Source organism: Coregonus clupeaformis, chromosome 39 (assembly GCF_020615455.1).
Source record: "Coregonus clupeaformis isolate EN_2021a chromosome 39, ASM2061545v1, whole genome shotgun sequence".
Classification (NCBI taxonomy): Eukaryota; Metazoa; Chordata; class Actinopteri; order Salmoniformes; family Salmonidae; genus Coregonus; species Coregonus clupeaformis.
The window spans coordinates 17,654,194-17,677,358 of NC_059230.1; positions in this window are offsets into that span (position 1 = coordinate 17,654,194).

Below are 23,165 nucleotides of genomic sequence, written 5' to 3' on the forward strand. Positions count from 1 at the left end.
TGCAGCGCATGCAAGGTCCCCCTGCTCAAGCCAGCGCATGTCCAGGCCCGTCTGAAGTTTGCCAATGACCATCTGGATGATCCAGAGGAGGAATGGGAGAAGGTCATGTGGTCTGATGAGACAAAAATAGAGCTTTTTGGTCTAAACTCCACTCGTCGTGTTTGGAGGAAGAAGAAGGATGAGTACAACCCCAAGAACACCATCCCAACCGTGAATCATGGAGGTGGAAACATAATTCTTTGGGGATGCTTTTCTGCAAAGGGGACAGGACGACTGCACTGTATTGAGGGGAGGATGGATGGGGCCATGTATCGTGAGATCTTGGCCAACAACCTCCTTCCCTCAGTAAGAGCGTTGAAGATGGGTCGTGGCTGGGTCTTCCAGCATGACAACGACCCGAAACACACAGCCAGGGCAACTAAGGAGTGGCTCTGTAAGAAGCATCTCAAGGTCCTGGAGTGGCCTAGCCAGTCTCCAGACCTGAACCCAATAGAAAATCTTTGGAGGGAGATGAAAGTCCGTATTGCCTAGCGACAGCCCCGAAACCTGAAGGATCTGGAGAAGGTCTGTATGGAGGAGTGGGCCAAAATCCCTGCTGCAGTGTGTACAAACCTGGTCAAGACCTACAGGAAACGTATGATCTCTGTAATTGCAAACAAAGGTTTCTGTACCAAATATTAAGTTCTGCTTTTCTGATGTATCAAATACTTATGTCATGCAATAAAATGCAAATTAATTACTTAAAAATCATACAATGTGATTTTCTGGATTTATGTTTTAGATTCCGTCTCTCACAGTTGAAGTGTACCTATGATAAAAAAATTACAGACCTCTACATGCTTTGTAAGTAGGAAAACCTGCAAAATCGGTAGTGTATCAAATACTTGTTCTCCCCACTGTATGTGAGAACATGTCAATTGTGTTCAAAGCCAAAGGGATTGATGTGGCCAGTTCCCTAATACATAACAATATGTCGTCAGCATATAAAAACAGCTTATGCTCTCTGGTACCTCCCATCACTCCTTTGATTCCTGAATCAGCTCTGATTGCTTCTGCCAAGGGCTACAAAAATAGAGTAAAAAGGAGAGGTGAGAGAGGACTGCCCTGCTTGGTTCCCCACGACAAATTAAAAAAGGAAGCGTTCATACCATTTGTGAGGACTGCTGCTCTTGGATTGGAGTATAATACCTTAACCCATTTGATAAATCCAGGGCCAAACCAAACATTTCAAGGGTATATGTCAAAAAGCCCCACTCCACCCTATCGAATGCCTTCTCTGCATCTAAGGTAAGGGATGCCACCTGAGTGCCCTCTTGTTGACTCAGCCACATGACGTGAAGCAAACGTCTAAGATTGTCTGTGGAGGTTCTAATTTTACAAATCCCACCTGATCTGTGTGAATAATATGAGGTAAAACCTTCTCCAGCCTCATGGCTAGTACTTTGGAGAGCACCTTACAATCAACTCTAATTAAACTGATAGGGAGAAAAATCCCTGGGTCAGTGGGGTCTCTATCCTTCTTAAGAATTAATTAAATGAATGCCTTATTAAAAGTGTCAGGTAGCTGCTCCAGTTCCAGAGCTTCTGTGTACACCTAATACGTCAACATTTATCTTATAATACTTAACCGGGAAGCTGTCTAATCCTGGTGACTTTCCAGACTTCATTGAGGTGATGGCTGTGCTTATCTCAGATTCTAGTATAGGAGCATCCAAATTGTGTTAAATTTTGCTGGGTCTAAGTTACATTCAGACTTATAAAGAGTCGAATAAAAGTCACAAAACACATTGTTAATATATTTTGTACCTGTCAGTACCTCCCCACTTCCATATTTGATAGCTGGTATTACAAAACTGGCATATTTTCGTTTAAATTGTCTAGCCAATAATTTACCTGTTTTTTCACCACTTTCATAAAAGTTTGTTCTCAGCTGAAACATTGCATATTCAGCCTTTTTGTTTGAATCTCATGTAATTGAAACTTCAGATCACAGACTTGTTTCAATAGTGACTCAGTATTTTTCTTGGATAACTCTTTTTCCAACTCTTTAATTTGAGACTCTAGTTCTCCAACTCTTTCTCCATCTTCCCTTTTCTTTCTACTGGTGTGTGCTATTATTTTGCCCCTAACATAAGCTTTAGAGGCCTCCGACACCGTACTCAATTTGTCAGTGGAACCAATGTTTGTTTGAAAAAAACACTTGAGGTCTTCATCGAGGGAAAGATTAAATGTTTTGTCTTGGAATAAGGACGTATTCATCCTCCATCTAATGCTTTTCTTAGCCATATCAACCTCAACTGCTTTACATAATTCCACTGCTGAGTGGTCAGTCTAAGCAATAACCCCTATTTTACAATCTATCACATCTTTAGTCATACTCTTGGAAATTAGGAAGTAATCTATCCTGGAATTAGATTTATGGTTATATGAATAAAATGTATATTCCTTCTCTCTAGGACTGACAAGTCCCCATATACAGTTGAAGTCGGAAGTTTACATACACCTTAGCCAAATACATTTAAACTCAGTTTTTCACAATTCCTGACATTTAGTCCTAGTAAAAATTCCCTGTCTTAGGTCAGTTAGGATCACCACTTTATTTTAAGAATGTGAAATGTCAGAATAATATTAGAGAGAATGATTTATTTCAGCTTGTATTTATTTCATCACATTCCCAGTGGGTCAGAAGTTTACATACACTCAATTAGTATTTGGTAGCATTGCCTTTAAATTGTTTAACTTGGGTCAAACGTTTCGGGTAGCCTTCCACAAGCTTCCCACAATAAGTTGGGTGAATTTTGGCCCATTCCTCCTGACAGAGTTGGTGTAACTGAGTCAGGTTTGTAGGCCTCCTTGCTCGCACACGCTTTTTAGTTCTGCCCACAAATGTTCTATAGGATTGAGGTCAGGGCTTTGTGATGGCCACTCCAATACCTTGACTTTGTTGTTCTTAAGCCATTTTGCCACAACTTTGGAAGTATGCTTGGGGTCATTGTCCATTTGGAAGACCCATTTGCGACCAAGGTTGAACTTCCTGACTGATGTCTTGAGATGTTGCTTCAATATATCCACATCATTTTCCTTCCTCATGATGCCATCTATTTTGTGAAGTGCACCAGTCCCTCCTGCAGCAAAGCACCCCCACAGCATGATGCTGCCACCCCCACGCTTCACGGTTGGGATGGTGTTCTTCGGCTTGCAAGCAACCCTCTTTTTCGTCCAAACATAACGATGGTCATTATGGCCAAACAGTTATATTTTTGTTTCATCAGACCAGAGGACATTTCTCCAAAAAATATGATCTTTGTCCCCATGTGCAGTTGCAAACCGTAGTCTGGCTTTTTAATGGCGGTTTTGGAGCAGTGGCTTCTTCCTTGCTGAGCAGCGTTTTCATGTTATGTCGATATAGGACTCGATTTACTGTGAATATAGATACTTTTGTACCTGTTTCCTCCAGCATCTTCACAAGGTCCTTTGCTGTTGTTCTGGGATTGATTTGCACTTTTTGCACCAAAGTACGTTCATCTCTAGGAGACAGAATGCGTCTCCTTCCTGAGCGGTATGACGGCTGTGTGGTCCCATGGTGTTTATACTTGCATATTAGTGTTTGTACAGATGAACGTGGTACCTTCAGGCATTTGGAAATTGATCCCAAGGATGAACCAGACTTGTGGAGGTCTAGAATTTATTTTCTGAGGTCTTGGCTGATTTATTTTGATTATCCCATGATGTCAAGCAAAGAGGCACTGAGTTTGAAGGTAGGCCTTGGAATACATCCACAGGTACACCTCCAATTGACTCAAATGATGTCAATTAGCCTATCAGAAGCTTCTAAAGCCATGAAATCATTTTGTGGAATTTTCCAAGCTGTTTAAAGGCACAGTCAACTTAGTGTATGTAAACTTCTGACCCAGTGGAATTGTGATACAGTGAATTATAAGTGAAATAATCTCTTTGTAAACAATTGTTGGAAAAAATACTTATGTCATGCACAAAGTAGATGTCCTAACCGACTTCCCAAAACTATAGTTTGTTAACAAGAAATATGTGGAGTGGTTGAAAAACAAGTTTTAATGACTCCAACCTAAGTGTATGTAAACTTCCGACTTCAACTGTATCTACCAGACCCAGATCCCTCATTATTAGGTGTATCGCTGCTCTGTCCCTTGCTACAGTTTTAGAATAAGTCGTTTTTATCAAGGATACCATCTTGAACCTGGTTAAAGTCTCCCGCCACCACTGTATTGCCACCAATGATTTTGCCCCTGACCTTATTAACCTTATGGAAAAACCCAGGATCCTCCTTGTTTGGTGCATAATATTACATATATTAACCTTATTACCATTTACCAGAGCCTCAACACAAATAATTATTCCTTCCTCATCCTTTTGTTGCTTTAACATGACAAATTTCAACTTTTTATTTTCCAAAATTGCAACACCATGTTTTTTTGCTTGAAAATGAGCTATGAAATACCTGCCCAACCCAATCCCTTTTCAATTTAGCAGCCTCTGAATCAACCAAATGAGTTTCTTGGATAGAAGCTATATCAGCTCGTTGGGATTTGAGATTACATAAACATTTCTTCCTCTTAATAGGATTCAGTGAACCGTTGATATTCCATGAAATTATCTTTGAATATGTTTTAGACATTTATCAAACCTTGCATATTGGGTGTTAGAATTATATTGAAAATCAATCATTTTCGATGCTGTCACATATTACAACCTCAACCTTGGTCGTGCTAAAAACACTTGCCATAGCCATGAACCTGACGACACAATACAAAACACCAAACAGTAACAACCACCCCACCCCTCTCCCCTTGTTTTTCTACTTGAAGAGAAAAGCCCTACCTCACTCAGTCCGCAAGACACTAAAAAGTGGTCACCCTAGTCCCAAGCCCCCCCATCCCCTCCCTTTCTCAATTTAGTCATCTACTTGAAAATATACAGGACACCTTAGTAAAAATATATATATAAAAAGGAAATATGAAAGCAAACACCCCATTTCTTCTGCTTATTTAACCATAGCATATACAGTTGAAGTCGGAAGTTTACATACACTTAGGTTGGAGTCATTAAATCTTGTTTTTCAACCACTCCACAATTCTTGTTAACAAACTATAGTTTTGGCAAGTCAGTTAGGAAATCTACTTTGTGCATGACACAAGTACTTTTTCCAACAATTGTTTACAGACAGATTATTTCACTTATAATTCACTGTATCACAATTCCAGTGGGTCAGAAGTTTACATACACTAAGTTGACTGTGCCTTTAAACAGCTTGGAAAATTCCAGAAAATGATGTCATGGCTTTAGAAGCTTCTGATAGGATAATTGACATCATTTGAGTCAATTGGAGGTGTACCTGTGGATGTATTTCAAGGCCTGCCTTCAAACTCAGTGCCTCTTTGCTTGACATCATGGGATAATCAAAATAAATCAGCCAAGACCTCAGAAAAGAAAATGGTAGACCTCCACAAGTCTGGTTCATCCTTGGGAGCAATTTCCAAACGCCTAAAGGTAACACGTTCATCTGTACAAACAATAGTACACAAGTATAAACACCATGGGACCACGCAGCCGTCATACCACTCAGGAAGGAGATGTGTTATGTCTCCTAGAGATGAACGTACTTTGGTGCAAAAAGTGCAAATCAATCCCAGAACAACAGCAAAGGACCTTGTGAAGATGCTGGAGGAAACAGTTACAAAAGTATCTATATCCACAGTAAAATTAGTCCTATATTGACATAACCTGAAAGGTCACTAAGCAAGGAAGAAGCCACGGCTCCAAAACCACCATAAAAAAGCCAGACTACGGTTTGCAACTGCACATGAGGACAAAGATCGTACTTTTTGGAGAAATGTCCTCTGGTCTGATGAAACAAAAATATAACTGTTTTGCCATAATGACCATCGTTATGTTTGGAGGAAAAAGGGGCGGCTTGCAAGCCGAAGAACAACATCCCAACCGTGAACCACGGGGTTGGCAGCATCATGCTGTGGGGGTGCTTTGCTGCAGGAGGGACTGGTGCACAAAATAGATGGCATCATGAGGAAGGAAAATTATGTGGATATATTGAAGCAACATCTCAAGACATCAGTCAGGAAGTTCAACCTTGGTCGCAAATGGGTCTTCCAAATGGACAATGACCCCAAGCATACTTCCAAAGTTATGGCAAAATGGCTTAAGGACAACAAAGTCAAGGTATCGGAGTGGCCATCACAAAGCCCTGACCTCAATCCTATAGAACATTTGTGGGCAGAACTAAAAAGCGTGTGCGAGCAAGGAGGCCTACAAACCTGACTCAGTTACACCAACTCTGTCAGGAGGAATGGGCCAAAATTCACCCAACTTATTGTGGGAAGCTTGTGGAAGGCTACCTGAAACGTTTGATCCAAGTTAAACAATTTAAAGGCGATGCTACCAAATACTAATTGAGTGTATGTAAACTTCTGACCCACTGGGAACGTGATGACAGAATTGAAAGCTGAAATAAATCATTCTCTCTAATATTATTCTGACATTTCACATTCTTAAAATAAAGTGGTGATCCTAACTGACCTAAGACATGGAATTTTTACTAGGATTAAATGTCAGGAATTGTGAAAAACTGAGTTTAAATGTATTTGGCTAAGGTGTATGTAAACTTCCGACTTCAACTGTAGCTAACAACACTTGTATTCACCCACCAAATGGCAATAAGAAAAAAGAACAATAAACTAATAAATAAACTAACAATAAACTAAACTGAAATTAAAGGAAAGTGGGAAAACAGCATTTTCCATGCAACCATATACAATTAAAATAATGTCAAGGTTGCTAGTTCCATCTACTTACTTTACCGTCATCTTTGCTTAAGGGTAGTTTTGACCAGGCAACTTGAATACAGTCACGGAGTAGCCAACCGGCTAAACCTCCAGTGACCAAAATAGCATTGTAGCTCTACAATCTGAAATAGCCAAATACTGTAGCTATTAGTTAGCCGAATTGTCATTTCACAGTGTCTTTGCGATAGTGTGTCACACTAACACTGTCCCATATAGAACTCACCGGCCAACATAGCTATGCCATCCATGTCCATATTTCTGGAGTTTTTCTTGAGGAATTCCATCGCCTTGCGATAGCCATCAGAGCTCTGTCTTTCCCCCTTCCATGTAAAGCGTAGCACAGCTGGGTAGGCGAGTGTATAAAAAAAAAAAAAAACATTGTAGAATAATAGTGAAGACATCAAAACTATGAAATAACACATATGGAATCATGTAGTAACCAAAGAAGTGTTAAACAAATCAAAATATATTTATATTTGAGATTCTTAAATAGCCACCCTTTGCCTTGATGACAGCTTTGCACACTCTTGGCATTCTCTCAACCAGCTTCATCAGGTATTCACCTGGAATGCATTTCAATTAACAGGTGTGCCTTGTTAAAAGTTAATTTGTGGAAGTTCTTTCCTTCTTAATGCATTTGAGCCAATCAGTTGTGTTGTTACAAGGTAGGGGGGTATACAGAAGATAGCCCTATTTGGTAAAAGACCAAGTCCATATTATGGCAAGAACATCTAAAATAAGCAAAGAGAAATGACAGTCCATCATTACTTTAAGACATTAAGGTCAGTCAATACGGAACATTTCAAGAACTTTGAAAGTTTCTTAAAGTGCAGTCGCGGTGTGGGTGAACGGATGATCTCTGCATGTGGATTTCCCACCGTAAAGCATGGAGGAGGAGGTGTTATGGTGTGGGGGTGCTTTGCTGGTGACACTGTCTGTGATTTATTTAGAATTCAAGGCATTCAAGGCATTCTGCAGCGATACGCCATCCCATCTGGTTTGGACTTAGTGGGACTATCATTTGTTTTTCAACAGGACAATGACCCAACACACCTCCAGGCTGTGTAAGGGCTATTTTACCAAGAAGGAGAGTGATGGAGTGCTGCATCAGATGACCTGGCCTCCAAAATCCCCCGACCTGAACCAAATTGAGATGATTTGGGATGAGTCGGACCGCAGAGTGAAGGAAAAGCAGCCAACAAGTGCTCAGCATATGTGGGAACTCCTTCAAGACTGTTGGAAAAGCATTCCAGGTGAAGCTGGTTGAGAGAATGCCAAAAGTGTGCAAAGCTGTCATCAAGGCAAAGGGTGGCTATTTGAAGAATCTCACATATAAAATATATTTTGATTTGTTTAACACTTTTTGGGTTACTACATGATTCCATATGTGTTATTTCATAGTTTTGATGTCTTCACTATTATTCTACAATGTAGAAAATAGTCAAAATAAAGGAAAACCCTTGAATGAGTAAGTGTTCTAAAACTTTTGACCGGTAGTGTGTATATCATATATATATACAGTGGGGAAAAAATTATTTAGTCAGCCACCAATTGTGCAAGTTCTCCCACTTAAAAAGATGAGAGAGGCCTGTAATTTTCATCATAGGTACACGTCAAATATGACAGACAAAATGAGAAAAGAAAGAAATCCAGAAAATCACATTGTAGGATTTTTAATGAATTTATTTGCAAATTATGGTGGAAAATAAGTATTTGGTCAATAACAAAAGTTTCTCAATACTTTGTTATATACCCTTTGTTGGCAATGACACAGGTCAAACGTTTTCTGTAAGTCTTCATAAGGTTTTCACACACTGTTGCTGGTATTTTGGCCCATTCCTCCATGCAGATCTCCTCTAGAGCAGTGATGTTTTGGGGCTGTCGCTGGGCAACACGGACTTTCAACTCCCTCCAAAGATTTTCTATGGGGTTGAGATCTGGAGACTGGCTAGGCCACTCCAGGACCTTGAAATGCTTCTTACGAAGCCACTCCTTCGTTGCCCGGGCGGTGTGTTTGGGATCATTGTCATGCTGAAAGACCCAGCCATGTTTCATCTTCAATGCCCTTGCTGATGGAAGGAGGTTTTCACTCAAAATCTCACAATACATGGCCCCATTCATTCTTTCCTTTACACAGATCAGTCGTCCTGGTCCCTTTGCAGAAAAACAGCCCCAAAGCATGATGTTTCCACCCCCATGCTTCACAGTAGGTATGGTGTTCTTTGGATGCAACTCAGCATTCTTTGTCCTCCAAACACGACGAGTTGAGTTTTTACCAAAAAGTTCTATTTTGGTTTCATCTGACCATATGACATTCTCCCAATCCTCTTCTGGATCATCCAAATACACTCTAGCAAACTTCAGACGGGCCTGGACATGTACTGGCTTAAGCAGGGGGACACGTCTGGCACTGCAGGATTTGAGTCCCTGGCGGCGTAGTGTGTTACTGATGGTAGGCTTTGTTACTTTGGTCCCAGCTCTCTGCAGGTCATTCACTAGGTCCCCCCGTGTGGTTCTGGGATTTTTGCTCACCGTTCTTGTGATCATTTTGACCCCACGGGGTGAGATCTTGCATGGAGCCCCAGATCGAGGGAGATTATCAGTGGTCTTGTATGTCTTCCATTTCCTAATAATTGCTCCCACAGTTGATTTCTTCAAACCAAGCTGCTTACCTATTGCAGATTCAGTCTTCCCAGCCTGGTGCAGGTCTACAATTTTGTTTCTGGTGTCCTTTGACAGCTCTTTGGTCATGGCCATAGTGGAGTTTGGAGTGTGACTGTTTGAGGTTGTGGACAGGTGTCTTTTATACTGATAACAAGTTCTAACGGGTGCCATTAATACAGGTAACGAGTGGAGGACAGAGGAGCCTCTTAAAGAAGAAGTTACAGGTCTGTAAGAGCCAGAAATCTTGCTTGTTTGTAGGTGACCAAATACTTATTTTCCACCATAATTTGCAAATAAATTCATTAAAAATCCTACAATGTGATTTTCTGGAGAAAAAAAATCTCAATTTGTCTGTCATAGTTGACGTGTACCTATGATGAAAATTACAGGCCTCTCTCATCTTTTTAAGTGGGAGAACTTGCACAATTGGTGGCTGACTAAATACTTTTTTTCCCCACTGTATATATATATATTTACAAAACAATATATGGGGGATTGGAAATTATGCAGACAATTACATTGATGGAAGCTACAATCTATCTGCACTATTAAAGCTGATCTGAAGGCACATTTAAATGAGTAGCAAACAATAAGGGGATTCTATGTTATGCAGGAATAAAATCCGTTCTAAAGTCCTTTGTCTTGGTTAAAAACAAGTTGTCATCCAGTGGGCTTTGATTACATTTCCAATATCCTTCCCACGTGGAAATTCTGTAAGAGTAATGTGGATGCCAATTATTTGATGGTCCGACCGCATTCTGCCCCCTATCAAAACCTTTTTTACTTTTGGTGCCAGCACAAAGGATACAAGAAAGTAATCAAGACGACAAGCTTGATTAAGCCTCCTCCATGTATTTCTCACTAAGTCTGGATTTTTAAGGCTCCATATATCCACTAGTTCTAATGTGTCCATGATATTCGTAATTTCCCTAAGTGCATTTATTTTATTTATTTATAGGGGACAATGCACATTAATCAACATCAATATTACAATAATGAAACATCCACGAGGGTAATAGTTTGTAGTGTGATTTCCTTTACGATCAGTTGGGGTACTTCAACTCTATTATAATCTCCCACCATAATAATATAGTCATTTATTGCTTGTGAGCTCGATAGATTAGTATATATCATTTCGAAGAAAGAGTTGGCTAGCTTGTAAAGTGGCAAATTAAAGTAGACTAGCTTTTTCTGATTAGCTAGCTAAGTTAGCTAGCTGGCTAACTTACAAACGTGCTCAAATTCTAAAAACATTTCAACTTTATTTATCTAGACTATAGTTTATCATATGCCTTTGGATTCATATATTTGAATTAAATAATAAACTTTGCTTATCTTAATACACTGAAAGATAACATGCTTATTGGTAGGCTACTTGCATGTTGGTTCAACCACCATCCTCTTGCTTCATCATGCTGGAATGGATTGGCAGTTGGTTTTTGAATCTGAATGGCAGTTAAATGTTGACTTGACCAAAAGATTATACTACTGAACAAAAATATAAACGCAACATGTAAAGTGTTGGTCCCATGTTTCATGAGCTGAAATAAAAGGTCCCAGAGATGTTCCATACGCACTAAAAGCTTATTTCTCTCAAATGTTGTGTACAAATTTGTTTACATCCCTGTTAGTGAGCATTTCTTCTTTGCCAAGATAATCCATTCACCTGACAGGTGTGGCATATCAAGAAGATGATTAAACAGCATGATCATTACACAGGTGTATCTTGTGCTGCGGACAATAAAAGGCCACTCTAAAATGTGCAGTTTTGTCACACAATGCCACAGATGTCTCAAGTTTTGAGAGTGCATGCAATTAGCATGCTGACTGCAGGAATGTCCACCAGAGCTGTTATCAGATAATTGAATGTTCATTTCTCTGTCATAAGCCACCTCTAACGTTGTTTTAGAGAATTTGGCAGTACGTCCAACCGGCCTCACAACCGCAGACCACGTGTATGGCGTCGTGTGGGCGAGTGGTTTGCTGTTGTCAACGTTGTGAACAGAGTGTCCCTTGGTGGGGTTATGGTATAGTCAGGCAGATGCTATGGACAACGAACACAATTGCATTTTATCGATGGCAATTTGAAAGCACAGAGATACCGTGACGAGATCCTGAGGCCCATTGTGAGATATATGTGACCAACAGATGCATATCTGTATTCCCAGTCATGTGAAATCCATAGATTAGGGCCTAATGAACTTATTTCAACTGACTGATTTCCTCATATGAATTATAACTCAGTAAAATCTTAGAAATAGTTGCATGTTGCGTTTATATTTTTGTTCAGTATATATAGAACCCCTTTTTTATCTAAGAGTGTATGCTTTTATTAATCACATTATTATTCTAGCTAGCATTTAGTTTGCAACAGTACAGGTTTGTATGAACCTTGCTGTTTGCCACTCAGACCTCTGCAACAATGTAGCAAAATATGAATTTGATCTTCCCCTTGCCATAGAGAGCTAACAGTGTCGGACATCAGCTAGCAATTTTTCTGACTAGGCGAAATCATGCAGCAGCATCATTAATATGGATATAAATGTCAATGGAAAAGAGCTACAACAAATTAAAAGGGAATGATAGCTGTCATTTTGAGAGTATGGATAGAACCCTCAAGGTTATTTGCCCTTCCTGGGTATATAGAACCTTTTTTTAGTAAAGGGTTCTTTAATCTCGTCCAAAGAAACAAAAGGTTCTATATAGAACCCCGAAATAACAATTTTTTCTAAGAGTGTAATACATATTCATTATCTTCTCCAATTTGTGCCACTTTTATGTTGCAACACTTTTTTAGCATTTTGTAGGTACGAACTACAACAGACTCAATTCACTGTTCATCCCAGACCCACTAGAATTGACTGAGAGATAGCCTCATAATGATAATGAAGTGGAATTATAATGTATTAATATTATTACCAATGTTCCTCTGATACTGTACCTGTGAAACTTGAAACTAGACTACATTGATTTTTACATTTGGTTCATAGTAAAGCCAAGCAACCATACTGTATCTCTACAACACAAAATAACTGAATTATTCATGTTTTGAGTCATCTTAACCACCAGCTGGCTCTCTTTCTCTCTCTGCATAGCAATTGAGCATGGGGACAAGGTTAACGTTTGAGAGACGCACTGAGTTTTTTTCTGAGGTAGGGGTATGGAAGAAAACTCACACTACTAGTAAAGGATACTGATTATCTCAAATAAGCAGTCTTTCTCATCCGTAAAGTAATTCGCCTTGGACAAGTCTTTGCTTGTGTGAGCCAGAACGGCTCATAGGAGCAGGAGCCTATCTCCTGTATCTGTAGCGTGAGGCAGCTTGATGTAGAAGTACACCGCCTGGATAGGGCGCTCGTCTATCACAGGGCCTTACCCCCAATCTACAGTGGGGTCCGGAATGATGGGATCCTTTGATATAGATGAGCAAAAAATACTGCATAAAATACAGTAAATAATAAAAATACTGAGCTTTATTGTAAGCAACAATTTTTTGGGGGAAATTATATTATTTTATACAAATGCAATTGCTCAGAGAATATATATTTTGTTTAACATGTAATTAAAAATCACAAAAAGATAGTGGTCAAAATTATTGGATGCCCTGTTTTCAATACTCCAGCACACTCCCCTTGCAAGGATAATAACACTGAACCATTTTCTACAATGTTTTATGAGCTTGGAGAACACATTGGGAGGGATCTTAGACCATTCCGCCATACAGAATCTTTCCAGATCCTTGATATCCCTCTTCAATTCAAACCACAGGTATTCAATGGGGTTCAAGTCCAGAGACTGAGATGGCCATTGCAAAATGTTGATTTTGTGGTCAATTAATCAGGCACGTGCACTGATAGGGCCTACCTGTGCCTGAGCACCTGCCCCTTTGCCCTCCCACTCGCCAAGTGCCCTTTTGGGTGGTAGTATAATTTGTTGTTTTTGTATACAGTTTTTGTCGTTGTTGTTCTGAACCCACTGCTCCCAAGTCATTGTGATGTCGTCAAGTTCGCCACCCCCCACCCCTACCCCGTCTGTTGGTCTACCCTGTACAGAGCTCTGGTGCTCCCTTTTTCCCAGTCCCTGTACGGAGATTGCGTGCGCCCGGTATACAAACATGCATGGCTTGAGATGCGGTCACCAGTCAAGTGTATGTAGCAAGTTACCTAGTTTAAATATTAACAGTACTGCCACAGCAGCATAACATTTGATTAACACTTGATTTACATCATCATTAATATTCGGTCTGGTTGGCTTATAGCTTACGCGCAGCAGTGAAAGACAGAAAGACAATGAACCTCCGTCCCAACTCCATTCCTAGCAGCAACACATGGAGTCTAGACTCTAGCTAACCACCATCTACTAATATCCACACAAGCCACTAGCCCCTGAGTTAGAAGATTAGGAATATTATATTATGAAGTCATTATTTAAGAGCATTAAAGATAAATCACAATCAGTAAAAAAAAAAAATATATATATATAGAGCTAGCTAACTAACATATTTACATCAATCATCAACATCAATAATCAGCTGATAGCCTACCCTCTGTCAATCATGTCTTTAGGAGATACTGTTACTAACTTGCATACAATTTGTGACGAGTGAGTGTTTCTGCAGAAATAAATAGGCATATGCAACAAAACAAAAATTCGCTACAGAGGCAGTTAGTAGTGTAGCGATTTGCTTGGAAAAATATGTGCCTGTGTTCTGTTGTTGTGTGGTGATTAGGGCATGTTTATCAGTTTGCTCTGGGTTTCGTGGGGTCCAGCATGTCAGTCCCCCTGCTGTCTACCAATCAAGGGTATGCCTGGAATGTGTCAGTACCAGGCATTCATGTCTGTTATATTGCCATGCTTGCATTGTTTTCCCTCTTTTCATGTCTGACAGTGAGTTGAAAATCTGTTATTGTTATATCACATTTATTTGGCGTAGGCTACACGTTCTGGGTCAATAAACTGTTCAAGAACTCGAGAACTGTTGTGGACATGATCTCATTTATGATCGATCTGTCGAGGTCATTACAGTGTGTTATGAATTTCGAGCCGGTGGGTGCCCTTTTTTTCATTTTGAGCACCTGCCCCCTGAAAGATACGTGCACATCCATTTCTTTGTGGATTTTGATGTATGCTTGCGGTTATTGTCTTGCTGGAATATCCACTTGCGGCCAAGTTTCAGCCTTCTGGCAGAGGCAACCAGGTTTTTGAGCTAAACTGTCCTGGTACATGGTAAAGATCATGATGCCGTTGACCTTAACAAGGGCCCCAGGACCAGTGGAAGCAAAATAGTCCCAATCCCCCAACAACACTCAGCCAACATGTCTCCATCCAACCCCACCACTTTCAAATCTTGTAATGTTCTCAAACCATTACTGTCCATGATATCGTCAAGCGTACGAATTCCACATTTGGACCATTGGGGGGATGCAAAAGGCCGCCCTGCAGATAGCAAAGCCTTATTGTGAAATATAGGAGTATGGACATGTCATTTTGATTCCCAGTTACATTGTTTTTCAATTTTGTGCCAAATAGAAATTGTGTGAGCAATTATAGGGCCAAAGCGTAGTTTACATTGTTTAAGGGATGTATCAGTGAAGACCACCTCTTCCAGGGAAATAGGAGACACCTTATTTCTCTCTATACTCAGGGATGGGGCGGAAGAATCATGTCTAAACCAATTTAGGATGGGGCAAAATGTTTCCTAATAGCCAGAAGGGGGAACCATGGGAAGCATTGAACTACTGAAGTTCAGCTGTGGCAATATACAGTTGAAGTTGGAAGTTTACATACACTTAGGTTGGAGTCATTAAAACTCATTTTTCAACCACTCCACAAATTTCTTCTTAACAAACTATAGTTTTGGCAAGTCGGTTAGGACATCTACTTTGTGCATGACACAAGTAATTTTTCCAACAATTGTTTACAAACAGGTTATTTAACTTATAAATCACTATATCACAATTCCAGTGGGTCAGAAGTTTACATACACTAAGTTGACTGTGCCTTTAAACAGCATGGAAAATTCCAGAAAATGATGTCATGTCTTTAGAAGCTTCTGATAGGCTAATTGACATCATTTGAGTCAATTGGAGGTGTAGCTGTGGATGTATTTCAAGGCCTACCTTCAAACTCGCTTGACATCATGGGAAAATGAAAATAAATCAGCCAAGACCTCAGAAAAAAGATTGTAGACCTCCACAAGTCTGGTTCATCCTTGGGAGCAATTTTCAAATGCCTGAAGGTACCACGTTGATCTGTACAAACAATAGTACGCAAGTATAAACACCATGGGTATTAGGTTGGGTGGGGGACTCAGGTGCAGAGACGGACACACGGACAAAGAGGGTGGATTAGGATGTAATTTATTCAGCGTGTCTTGGCAGAGAGAAGCAGTTCAGGGTGGAGTAGCTTCAGGCCGGGGTAGGAGCTGAGTGGGGTGGAGAGCCAGTAGTCCAGAGAGCTGGATGACGAGGATATCAGACAACAGAGGAGCAGGTTGCGGCGTGGGAATGGCAGGCAGGCAGGCAGGCAGCAGGAACAGACGGGATCTGGTCGAAGGAGAGACAGGTTACAAATGTGGCAGAAACAACTATAATACTGAGAGAGTACAACTAAACTGAGATTTGCTGTACGGAGCCAAGTTACCACAGGTAGTGTAGGAACGAACTGGCGCTGGAGAGGTGTCCAGCCCGGGTAGATAACTGCTGGTTGATTGATGACAATGAGCCGCAGCTGGAAGTAACGGAGCATGAGAGAGAATGGCCACGCCCCCTGACCTAGATCCTCTGACTGCACAGCAGGGGGAGACAGACACAGACCACACACACACACACAGGGGAAAAAGGAACAGGGAAACAAGCGGGAACCGGACCAACAGTGCCGAACCGTAACAGTACCCCCCCCTCAACGGGCGCCACCCGGCGACTCCACCCGGCTTGTCAGGGTGGTCCCTATGGAAGTCAGCCACCAGCTGCGGATCCAGTATAAATCGTCGGGAATCCAGGACCTCTCCTCGGGACCGTATCCCTCCCAGTCCACCAGGTACTGAAGCCCTCTACCACGCCTCCGGACGTCCAGCAGTCTCCGCACCGTGTAGGCTGGATGGTCGCACAATACGCGGTGGCGGAGGGGGATCCACAGGCGGACACAAAGGGCTGGAGGAGACCAGCTTCAGCTGGGACACGTGAAATGTAGGATGGACTCTCATGGCCTGGGGAAGCTTCAACCGAACAGCCAAAGGGGTTGATGATGGAGTCGATCTCGAAAGGACCCAAATACCGGGGCGACAGCTTACGGGAGTCAGTGCGCAGGGGGATGTTGCTGGAGGAGAGCCAGACTCGCTGACCAGGCTGGAACTGGGGGAGCGACTACCCTGTGCCTGTCCGCCACCCTCTTGTTACGCTCTGCTGTCCGTAGAAGGGCCTCACGGGTGTCCACCCACACCTTGCGGCAGCGACGAAGGTTATCCTGAACTGACGGGACGGCTAACTCCCTTTCTTGAGACGGGAACAATGGCGGTTGATACCCCAAAGCCGCCTCAAAAGGTGAGAGGGCCGGTGGCAGATGAGGTGAGGGAATTGTGGGCATATTCGACCCACGGGAGATGTTTGGCCCAGGTGGACGGGTTCTGGGATGTCACACAGCGTAGAGCAGCCTCCAGGTCCTGATTGGTCCTCTCAGTCTGGCCATTGGATTGGGGATGGAAACCTGATGAGAGACTGACAGAGGCACCCAGAGCCGAACAAAACTCCTTCCATACCCGAGAAATGAACTGTGGACCTCTATCGGACACTATGTCCACAGGGATTCCATGGGGACGGAATACATGTAGGACAAAGAGGTCGGCTGTCTCACTGGCAGACGGTAATTTTGGTAATGCAACAAAATGGGCAGATTTAGAGAATCTGTCCACGATGGTGAGTATGGTGTCCTTACCCTCAGACATAGGAAGTCCAGTGACGAAGTCCAAGGCCACGTGAGACCAAGGGACGACTCGGGACTGGGAGAGGCCGCAGCAGGCCCGAAGGAGCCCTGTGGGAAGCCTTATTTTGGGCACAGATGGAACAGGCCGCCACGTACTCCCGGACGTCAGCCTCGGCGGATGGCCACCAAAAGTGCCTCTTAAGTAGCGACAGTGTACGGTTCATACCAGGGTGGCAGGAGAATCGTGAGGTGTGGATCCAGTTGAGCACTTGCGGCCGCACGGCTGCGGGAACATAGAGAAGGTCGGGGGGCCATCGGCCGGTCCAGGTTCCAACTCTTGTGCCGATCGGACGAGGGACTCGATTTCCCAGTGAACAGCCGCCACCAAACAGGAAGCGGGCAGAACAGGTTCAGGATTGCTGAAGTCTTCATTGTCTGTAAACTGGCGAGAGAGAGCATCAGGCTTGACATTACGTGTGCCAGGACGATATGTTAAAATAAACTTGAACCTGCTGAAGAACAGAGCCCATCTGGCCTGGCGGGAGTTCAGCCTCTTGGCTGACTGGATGTAAGCCAGGTTCTTGTGGTCTGTCCAGACTATGAAGGGTTGCTCTGCTCCGTCTAGCCAGTGCCTCCACTCCTCCAACGCCAACTTGACAGCAAGCAACTCCCGGTTACCCACGTCGTAGTTCTTCTCAGCAGGGGTCAATCTCCTGGAGAAAAAGGCCACAGGATGGAGCTTCTGGTCCGTGGGGGAACGTTGTGACAGGACTGCCCCCACCCCCGAATCAGAGGCGTCCACTTCCACAATAAACTGCAAACTAGTGTCTGGATGAATAAGAACAGGTGAGGTGGTGAACAGTTCCTTCAATGTACTCACCGCTGACTCGGCCTCAGGCGTCCACAGGAATGGCACCTTAGGGGAGGTGAGCTTGGTCAGGGGGGCAACCACTCGGCTGAAACCCCTGATGAAGCGGCGGTAGAAGTTGGCGAAGCCCAGGAAGCGTTGTAGCTGCTTCCGAGACGTGGGTGTGGGCCACTCCACAACCGCTCTGATCTTGTCAGGGTCTGGTGACACTTGTCCCCGCTCGATAATAAAGCCCAAAAAGGGGACGGACTGCCGGTGGAACTCACATTTTTCTGCTTTCACATACAGTTTATTTTCCATGAGGCGTTGGAGAACCAGACGGACGTGGGAGACGTGTTCATCCTGTGACTTAGAGAATATTAGAATGTCATCCAAATAGACAAACACAAAACGGTGTAGAAAATCCCTCAACACATCGTTAACCATGGCCTGAAACACTGCTGGGGCGTTAGTGAGACCGAATGGCATGACTAGGTATTCAAAGTGTCCGAGAGGGGTATTGAACCCAGTCTTCCATTCGTCTCCGGCCTGATCCTAACGAGGTGGTAAGCGTTACGTAGGTCGAGTTTGGTAAACACGGTGGCACCATGAAGGGGTTCGAATGCTGAGTTGATGAGAGGCAGGGGGTACGTATTTCTGACTGTGATGTTATTAAGTCCTCTGTAGTCAATGCAGGGGCGTAATGTTTTGTCCTTCTTCTCAACAAAAAAGAACCCAGCACCAACAGCGGAAGATGAGGGACGAATGATGCCAGAGGTTAGGGAGTCGCCTATGTAGGTTTCCATAGCTTCTCTCTCAGGACGGGACAGATTGAAAAGCCGACTGGACGGCAAAGGGGCTCCAGGCAGTAACTCAATAGCGCAATCGTATGGCCTATGAGGTGGTAGTGAGAGTGCTTTGGATTTACTGAATACCTCGGCCAGGTCCAGGTACTCCTCAGGGACTGAAGAGAGGTCTGGGGTTTTGACAGGGGAAGCAGGGGAACCTACCGAGGGCGGAATAGCCGACCCAAGGCAAACAGAATGGCAGTGAGTGCTCCAACTGTGTATTTTGTGGTTTTGCCAGTCAATATGGGGGTTGTGAATGCTAAGCCAAGGGAAACCGAGGATAAGGGGGGAGGCCGAGGAGGAGACTACTATAAACTGGATGGTTTCTTTGTGATTGCCGGACAGCATGAGAGAAACGGGGACAGTTTGATGGGTGATGTTGGCAAACTGATGGCCGTCAATAGCGGTTACTGTTATAGGCTTAGGCAGGGGCTTAACAGGGATCTCAGCCTGAGTGACCAGGTTAACGTCAAGGAAACTATCCTCAGCACCAGAGTCGATGAGAGCAGCTAGTGGGAGAGATAGATTCCTGAACTGGACTGTAGCTGGGATAACTAGACGGGGTGCTGTGGGCATTGAGTCAGGTGTAGCACTCGCAAGTATGCCCACTTTTACCTGCGAGCTTGGTCTTTTGGGCGAACCGGACAGTTAACCAGGAAATGAGTGCGGTCCCCACAGTACATGCACTCACCAGCCCGCATGCGCCCGTTCCTTTTCGGCAGGGGACAGACGAGCACGGCCCAGCTGCATGGGCTCGTCTAGTTCCGTGGAGGGATCCGCTGCGGTGTGGACCCGACCGCCCCTCTCCTGTCTCCTCTCCCGTAGCCTGTTGTCTATTCGTGTAGCAAGGGAAACGAGAACATGAAGGTTAGCAGGCTCATCACGAACAGCTAGTTCATTCTTAATCGTGTCACTTAGACCGTTAACAAACGCTCCCTGAAGAGCTTCGTCATTCCACTTGGAATCGGCTGCCAAGGTCCAAAAATCAATGGCGTATTCAGCCACGCTACCCGTGCCCTGTCGTAGCTTCAATAGTCTCTTTGTGGCGGTCCCGGCATGGTCCGGGTGATCAAACACAACTTTCAATTGAGAGGAAAAATCGTCAAACGACAGGCTGGCAATCTGCTGAGTAGAACAAGCCGCTTCTGCCCAAATCAAAGCTTTGCCCCTCATTAACCCCAGTGCGTAATGTACCTTTGAGGATTCCGTGGAGAAAGACAGGGGCTTCTGTTGGAACACCAAGCGGCACTGAAGCAGGAAACCACGGCATTTGTTCAGGTCCCCGGTGAAAGGTTCGGGTGAGGTTGTAGGGGGTTCCCGAAGGGCAGGAGCGGAAGCCGAGCCTGGAGCCACTGTAGGAGGAACAGGCGGAGGAGAAGCAGAGGAAGGAAGGGTAGTGAGTGTTACCAGGTTAGCTACCTGAGAGGTGAGATGAGATACTTGAGTCCGGATGAGTTGGTCGTGTTGTCCCAATAACATTCCCTGTGAATGGAGGGCGCGTTGTACGCCATCACCCGTTGTTTCATGTGGCATCTCTGCTGAGTCCATGTTTGGCCAGTTCGTTCTATTAGGTTGGGTGGGGGACTCAGGTGCAGAGACGGACACACGGACAAAGAGGGTGGATTAGGATGTAATTTATTCAGCGTGTCTTGGCAGAGAGAAGCAGTTCAGGGTGGAGTAGCTTCAGGCCGGGGTAGGAGCTGAGTGGGGTGGAGAGCCAGTAGTCCAGAGAGCTGGATGACGAGGATATCAGACAACAGAGGAGCAGGTTGCGGCGTGGGAATGGCAGGCAGGCAGGCAGGCAGCAGGAACAGACGGGATCTGGTCGAAGGAGAGACAGGTTACAAATGTGGCAGAAACAACTATAATACTGAGAGAGTACAACTAAACTGAGATTTGCTGTACGGAGCCAAGTTACCACAGGTAGTGTAGGAACGAACTGGCGCTGGAGAGGTGTCCAGCCCGGGTAGATAACTGCTGGTTGATTGATGACAATGAGCCGCAGCTGGAAGTAACGGAGCATGAGAGAGAATGGCCACGCCCCCTGACCTAGATCCTCTGACTGCACAGCAGGGGGAGACAGACACAGACCACACACACACACAGGGGAAAAAGGAACAGGGAAACAAGCGGGAACCGGACCAACAGTGCCGAACCGTAACAATGGGACCACGCAGCCGTCATACCGCTCAGGAAGGAGACGCGTTCTGTCTCTTAGAGATGAACGTACTTTGGTGCAAAACGTGCAAATCAATCCCAGAACAACAGCAAAGGACCTTGTGAAGATTCTGGAGGAAACAGGTACAAAAGTATCTATATCCACAGTAAAACAAGTCCTATATCGACATAACCTGAAAGGCCGCTCAGCAAGGAAGAAGCCACTGCTCCAAAACCGCCATAAAAGACTACGGTTTGCAACTGCACATGGGGACAAAGATCGTACTTTTTGGAGAAATGTCCTCTGGTCTGATGAAACAGAAATAGAACTGTTTGGCCATAATGACCATCGTTATGTTTGGAGGAAAAAGGGGGTGCGTGCAAGCCGAAGAACACCATCCCAACCGTGAAGCACGGGAGTGGCAGCTCCATGCTGTGGGGGTGCTTTGCTGCAGGAGGGATTGGTGCACTTCACAAAATAGATGGCATCATGAAGAAGGAAAATTATGTGGATATATTGAAGCAACATCTCAAGACAACAGTCAGGAAGTTCAAGCTTGGTCGCAAATGGGTCTTCCAAATGGACAATGACCCCAAGCATACTTCCAAAGCTGTGGCAAAATGGCTTAAGGACAACAAAGTCAAGGTATTGGAGTGGCCATCACAAAGCCCTGACCTCAATCCTATGGAACATTTGTGGGCAGAACTGAAAAAGTGTGTGCGAGCAAGGAGGCCTACAAACCTGACTAAGTTAAACCAGCTCTGTCAGGAGGAATGGGCCCAAATTCACCTGACTCATTGTGGGAAGCATGTGGAAGGCTACCCGAAACGTTTGACCTAAGTTAAACAATTTAAAGGCAATGCTACCAAATACTAATTGAGTGTATGTAAACTTCTGACCCACTGGGAATGTGATGAAAGAAATAAAAGCTGAAATAAATCCCGTGTAGCTCAGTTGGTAGAGCATGGTGCTTGCAACGCCAGGGTTGTGGGTTCGATTCCCACAGGGGACCAGTATAGAGAAAAAATAAGTATGAAAATGTATGCATTTACTACTGTAAGTCGCTCTGGATAAGAGCGTCTGCTAAATAACAAAAATGTAATTGTTATAATGAGATGAAGTGGTCAGTACATTTTAGGGAAATTTGTGTTATTTCCTGCGATTGACGAATTGCCTGGGCCAATGGATCCATGGATAATAAAAGTAGCAAAGGTGAAATTAGATCGCCTTGTCTGCTGCTTCTAGTGATTCTAAATGGAGCAGAGCAGATATTGCCTGTTATAACTATGGCTGAGGGATTATAGCATTTTAATCATATTAATGAAATTGGAGCCAATTCCCATATGTTCCAAGACAGACCAGAGATATGTCCATTATTGTCTATTAAAAGCATTTTCTGCATCGAGAGATAAGACAGCCCAAGGAGCTGTTGTTTCTGATGAAGCATTTAAGATATGTAATAGTCAACGGAAGTTATTACATTTACGTCATTTAGCAGACGCTCTTATCCAGAGCGACTTACAGTTGGTGAGTGCATACATTTTCATACTGGTCCCCTGTGGGAATCAAACCCACAACCCTGGCATTGCAAGCGCCATGCTCTACCAACTGAGCTACACGGGACTAGTTATCCGAGGATATATATATATTTTTTACCTGCTTTGGTTAGTGTGGACCAATTTGGGTAAGTAAGCCTCGAGACGGGACGAGAACATTTTGGAAAACTGTTTAATATTTGTGTTTATCAAAGATAGTGAGAACACTGGGTGGCATCCCTACCTTTTTTTTATAAAAGCGAAATTTGTGCTATATTCACATCTCTCCCAAATGAACCTTTGTGAACGGCTGTAATCACTTCGAGCAATAGTGGGCCTAATTGATTCGAACATTTT